Here is a 6,921-nt window from a genome sequence, read left to right as displayed (position 1 = left end):
GTAATATAATATATATATAATATAATATATATAATATAATATAATAATAAAAAGTAATATCTTATAATATAATATATAATAAAAAAGTATAATATATTATAAATTATAATAATATAGTATAATAATAATATTTTATATTATAATATATAGTAAATTAATATAATAAATATAAAATATATAAAATGTAATATATATGTTATATTATATATATTATAATATCGGATATCCGATACCTGTGCATGGATTAAACACAAAATCACAGACCCGCGGCCCTTATTTTCACGCGAATTTGGGCTAGTCAGATCGGATATCAGATAATAAATCGGATATCAGATAGCAAATCAGATATCAGATATCAGGTATGTTCCCCCCCCCCCCGCCCCCCTCAACTCATTTTTAACCTAAATTTAATAGATTTTAACAAGATTTTGTTTGTTTTAGTTGAATCTAGGGTTTTTTTGACAAAAATGGTTAAAATTTAGATTTTTTTTAAATATATATTACGTTTTGCAATTCAATAGGAATGGCTGATCAAAATGATGACACTGAGGCAGGGAATAATATTCCTCGCAACCCACCACCAAACAATCCAGTATCCCCACAAAATCGTCCACCAAATGATCCTCTACCTCCTCAAAACCCTCCTCGAATCGAGGATTTGATAAATGAAAATCTCACTGAGTTGAGAGGTTTGCATAGAACATACAATAATGTACCTGCACTGGCTCCTATGTTATCCACGTTAAACACCATAGTGGATAACATTGAAACTCTTACAAACCAACAAAATGCCGCTCTTCGTTGGCGTGATGAAATGCACCAGATGTTTGATGATGGTTTGGATTATGATGAGGTCGCGACCCTCAACATAACCAAAGACGATTTGGCAAGCCTTTTTGCTAACCCAAAAACGGGTATACCAGTTGACCCAAAAAAAACCAAACTATCGATTAAATGGTGCACAAATGACGCCGTACGTGCAAATTTTTGGGACCGTTGGTGGATGGTCTTTGATATCCCTCCACATGGCAATTTAGACATACCATTTTATTTCCTTAAAAAATTATATGCAGAATTTGTGTTGAAACTTAAAGTGAACTATTGGAGCATGAAGCCCAACATGGGCTTAGGACTAGGAGCTCCTCAGGATAGACCCTCTTCCCAGCGGAAGAAACTTGGCACTTTTGTCCCCCCCCCCCCCCCTGATATCTCCCCCCCTCCTCGAGTGCAGCATCCAGATATTATGGCAGAGGCTAGCTCTCAGACCATCAGAGCCATTCATAGGCTGAGTAGCCTAATGATATCTCAAGCTAGGTCAGTCTTGCCTCCTCGTGTTGATGATGTTGGTGCCAGTTCATCATCGACTAGCTCATCACACGTTTGTGTGCCTCACACTTGCATTACATGCAAGAATAGTTGCCTGGGTCCCATAGGTGATCTTCCTAAGTATCATTTTGTATTAGACAAGGATACACCAGACGCACGTGCAGAGGCTATAGACCCTGATGCGAGAGAGGAGGGGAATGTAGAGGCATGGACTCCTTTGGTGTCGGTACGTGTATACATTTTTTTGTTATGACATATGTGATTTAAAGTTAATTTTTATAATAGAGTAATTTTAATTTTTAAGCCATACTGACTTTTACATGTATGTGATCTTCATTCATGTTTAGTTGATGACCGAGGAGGAGCTCAGACAGATAGATGATACTACACTCTCGGTCATTTCATTTTGCCTTGAGACATCTACGGTACATTATGTTGTGTTCACATTTCTTTTTTCTATTTGATATTGTAGCATATATGGTTGCTAATCTTTCTTTTATCTTGCAGATACCACCTGCCCCGGGGGGACAAAGTGCGGGGGGTGAGCCAGCATGCATCGACAAAGGAAAAGTAATTAGATGTTTCCTAATTGATTAAATATTGATGCATTCTTGTAAAATGTTTGTGGTAATCTCATTTAATTACATTATTTATTGTATATAGGGTGTGGCTACTGGCGATGAGCCTGTACAGATTCGGCGTCCTAGATCATCAGGGATTTTCATTCGCACAGAGAGCCCCATTGTATGTATAAGTATCATTTATTTTTTATTTTTTTAATTGATGCAGAGGAAAGTATGATTGTTGTTCTATACAATTTCTATGATTTTTTCCGTACCAATAATGATTCATGTCTTGCATATGTTCATTACAACTTAAATAGGCTTATATGCACCTGTCCAACCGACCAAGTTGGTTACAAAGGTTTATTTAATCAAACAAATACCAAATTACTACTTTCCCTCCAAAACTAATATGACCGTTTGAATTTGAAATTCAAATTTCAAACTATAGTTTTTATGCATTCCCTAACTTTCTAAACTATTCCATTGACTCAAAATTGGTCATATGGATTTGTTAAATGCAACTAAGTAAATTTCTAGAAAATTGAAGTTTTTATTATTTTTTCTCCAAACCACTGTACACTCTGATCTCCCCCTTTCAATTGAGATCACATATGACATATATAAAGGTCTACATGACCGTTGGAACAACCATATAGGCGTTCCCAACCATAAAACAAACAGACAACCACTTTTTGCTAATACTGTTTAGACTCTAAATACCCTATTCTAAGGCCTTTTGGTCCCATGGAGTCACTTGGTTTATAACCACACCAAAATGCTTGTGGGCCTTACATGTGCCTTTATTACAAAACATAGACCAACTTGTAAAATATGGACCAAACGTTTATTCCAACTTCCTAATCTACTTGAATCCTCGCTTTCATGGAGTGGCAAGGTGTCCGGCAATAGAGATACTTGTTCCCCCCTGCCACATAGGTTAGGTGCCCTGCACCACCTTTCCTCTCTCTCATTCTGAACACTAGTCCACCAAGTGAGTGATGTTCCTCTCAGTCTTGTTGTTGCTACTTTTACCTTCTTATCTGCCTCTATGTCTTCAAGATCAAAGTAGTTCTCAAGGGCCTCTATCCACCCTAGCACTTCTTCACTATCCATTTTACCCTGGTATATTGGAAAATCAATATGGTTCTTCCCACCATTACCTTGTACTGCCTTAATGATTCTCATAAATCTCCTTTCTTCAGGATCATCTGTTGTCTCATGCTCTTGCCTTGTATTACCAACCTCTTCTTCTTCATGGTTCTCGCCATGATTTCTTCCTCTAACCTCTTCTCCTCTAGGTTCTTGCCTTTCCTTTTCTAAGGATTCTATCCTTGCAATAAGCTTCAGCCTCTCTCTTCTCATCTGTCTTTCTTCCCTCACTCTAGATGCTTCAAGTTCTCTCCTCTCTCTTTTCTCTTTTGCCAACTCTTCTCTCAATTCTTGAAGTTCTCTAGCCATTTGATTTTTAGGAGGCATTTTCACAACAAGTTTTCTTCCTTCCCAAGGGCCAACTCACTGATTCTCTTTCTTTCCTCACCAAGAAATCTCTGGACACCACTTATGTACCTTTCAACTCTGGGACACACAAGGAGGAATTAGACACACCAAGGCTTCAACAAAGGGACCAACACACTAAGGATTTTCAAGATTATAGGTCTTGGTCACACTCCTAAACACCCAAACTTCAAAACCCTCCTTAAAATGGCTTAAAAACCAGGGCTTGCTTGTTCAAACCCCAAAACTCAATTCTAGAACGTTTTGACTTGTCTAATGACAAGATATGATCATGACAACCTACATGAACCTATCAAATGACACATCTACCATATGAAATCCTAAAATCCTATCTCATGGCCAATTACAACTTTCTTCCACATATGAGTCCAACATTATAACTTTGTATGCTTCCATGAGCCATAATTGGTGCAAGGATTGCCCAATTGACTTCAAGAGATGTTCCATGACCTCTGTAATGCCTTGGATCTTCAATGTTCCCTTGATGAGCATGGGATGCTCTTGCATCACTTATCTTCATAAATAAATTCAAAACTAATTTTTGTGATATTAACAACTACTATTTTGTATCTCATAGGAGACTCCTAATGCACATGAGGTTTGACGGGACAATTATGTAGATTTGATGACGCAGCCACTCACTCCTGAGGAGGAGCCTACAATAGTAAGTTGTAGTTTGAATTCATGATTAAATATGTTATAAATTTAGCATGCTATGAATTATAATGTTATAGTTTAAATTGTAGATTCATCTGACAAAGGTATTTGAACATATACAGCCCACAATCACAGAGGTACCAGCATTGCCGAGGGCATACGAGAGGACTCCTAACCGGCGCAGGAGGTCAATGAGAGAGGTATTTATTATGAAATTTTGATAGTATTAATCTCCAATATGGAAAAGATCATTATGCATTTGAGTAATTCAATGTTAGATACGTAGAATCATATAAATTTAGTAGTCTAACTTTGGGTTTTCCTTTTTTGTTTATGTAAGAGGCATCCGATCCACCTAGTGCAGCGAAGAGGCTACATTTTGATCATCCACCAGCACCCTAGGATAGTATAGTTTTCGTAGGATGCATCATGAGACATTTTGAGATGGCATATGCCACATTGTATATAGAAACATTGATATTATACACATTCTGATGGCAAGATCAGCCACATTTTGTATATGGATCTATGTATTTTGATATATATATATTTCAGTACTTTGTCTATGGATACATGATCTTTGATATATATTTGTGTAAAATTTTGTCTATGGATACATGTATTTTGATATATATTTTTATCATTTATGTGCACAATGATATACATATTAATTTAGTATCTAGTATTGTTCAATTTATCGTGGATCATGTGTCATGCCCTAAATTTTACTAGTAAAAACACAACAATTTTTTTTTTTTTTTCTTATGAAGTCGCATAAGAAATTACATATTGTAAAACAAGGTTATCATTGAATAGGAGTTCAAGACTCATGTGAATAGTGTGAAGGTGTTAACATTTTAGTCACAGGTGGTTTTCAAATAGATTGGATGACAGTCTAGTTCAAGTTAGCGTCACGAGTCAAACGAGCAAGTTCAAGATACAACACTCATAAATTAGTGAGGTAATTCATATACTAACAAGCCTTTGATACTAATATTCTATTAGGGTCTGTCAGTTGTATCATATGGACTAGGTCGTGATTCTAGCATGTAAGGGAAGGGGATCAGAATTACTTATTATCCTCATTACCAATGTACACACATTCATTAATCATTACAATATATATTAATGTGACAATTAGTATATTACTATATCCTCATTATCTATCAACATTGCTTCCTCACCAAATTATTGAGTGCACAACAAGATTGTAAGCAATCTACTAAGTTTTAAATTTATACAATCAATGGTATCACATAACATCTATGGATTGTTATTATCAACTAGTCATTTACAATACCACAAGGAGAAAACTTTCTTTCACATTTTCAAATGATAACAATGATGTCAAAGAAAATCTGTGACTCGTACCAATGCTTTCATAACAATATAAACTCCAAATGAAACATGCATATACAACCTTATCAATATTTTCTTCTACACGTACATTAGGTAACAATGATACAATCTCCTTCCATCACAATGGGGCAACATAAGGGAATTTTCAAAATCATAAGGAACATGGACATTGAAAGATATGGACAATGAGTAGCATGAACATTTTCCAACATGATAGTTGAGAACATGAACAAGCTGGTGAATCCTCCTTCACAAATGAGGGCACAATGTCAAGTTTTCTCATCCAACATCAATCTGCAAGATGATCATTCCAAGCCATTTCCATTTCTCCCTTGGACACAAATCTACATATGCAACACAACAAAATAACAAGGACCATGGGTGCTTTCCACCAAACCATAGGCCTCAAAGAGACCACCCCCGTACTAGGGAACAAGGCTCAAACTGGGATACACATACAATCTTTCAATGCATAAACATTACATTTCAAACTTGAACAATTTCCCCCCAAGACTATTTCACAATGGCTTCACAGATGGAACCATAAACATAGGGTGAAGGTGTGTTCTAAAATGGAGACTTGCCATACCAAACCATATTTGCAATAAACAATTTTCATGCCCTCTCGGGGCTATCATAAATGAACCATTTAATGCCCTCTCGGGGCCTCCACATTTCCTCCTCCAAACCCACTACCATCAGCTGTAACTCCTCAAACTTCCTTTCTACACCATACTTTCCTTATCACCCCCAGCAAGATATGAAATGTTATGGCATACAATGGAGCCCATACTCCAAGGTTCTCAATACATTTTTCGAACCCAACTTAAGCCCTTCATCTTGGACTTCTCTTCCCTTCCCACAAGGGTGAGTTTAAGTCCCAATCCCATAACAATACTCAAGCACAAAACAAGAAAACAAAACCAAGTAGAAATAAAACAAGAAATTTTGGCAAACACCCCACTAGTTTGGCCAAGACCCTCTAATAAAGCCTTCCCACTAACTTATTTTAGCAAAAACACTAAGCCACTCCATCCTTATGAACTTGTCTCCTCTAACGGTTCATCGATAGCCCTCATGAGCTCTGAGTTATGACCCTCGAAGGATCGACCTCAAAATGCACTTAGAGCACCTTGAAGACTCCTTGGTACGGGGTGGCCGCAAATGATGGATGGTCTTCGTGGCCAGAACAAAGGTGTGACTAGGGTTCACCCGCTCATCTGGAGCTAATGGGACTGACGATTCGATGCCAAGATCAGTGGTTTCAAAGTTACGCTGTGGTGCACCTATGAAGAACTTGTTCAATATCTTCCTCTTATAATTCCTTACAAAGAACCTACCAAAATACAAAAACCATATACAAAAAACTACACATTTTACATCATAATACATCATAAATTTTAGAAATTCTCCCCAATACCACCCCCCTCCAACTCTTCATGATGTACCTACATTCCAATATCATACAAAAATTAGTAACTTATTGTATTAAACAAGA

The 6,921-nt window shown here is 36.8% G+C and overlaps 1 long non-coding RNA gene across 1 annotated transcript; it reads left to right on the top strand.

Moving 5' to 3' along the window:
* The first annotated feature begins 655 nt into the window (after positions 1–655).
* LOC149544348 (uncharacterized) lies at positions 656–4,650 on the top strand. Its single transcript, XR_016355773.1, has 6 exons — positions 656–1,751; positions 1,834–1,896; positions 1,990–2,070; positions 3,985–4,071; positions 4,187–4,264; positions 4,405–4,650. It is a non-coding gene; the product is annotated as an uncharacterized LOC149544348 (long non-coding RNA).
* Positions 4,651–6,921: the final 2,271 nt, after the last annotated feature.

The sequence above is a fragment of the Cupressus sempervirens genome, chromosome 8 (assembly GCF_028749045.1).
Source record: "Cupressus sempervirens isolate cs-2001-9-10 chromosome 8, ASM2874904v1, whole genome shotgun sequence".
In the NCBI taxonomy this organism is placed as follows: domain Eukaryota; kingdom Viridiplantae; phylum Streptophyta; class Pinopsida; order Cupressales; family Cupressaceae; genus Cupressus; species Cupressus sempervirens.
Note: the sequence above shows the minus strand (reverse complement) of the source record. Positions and strands in the feature narration are given on the sequence as shown.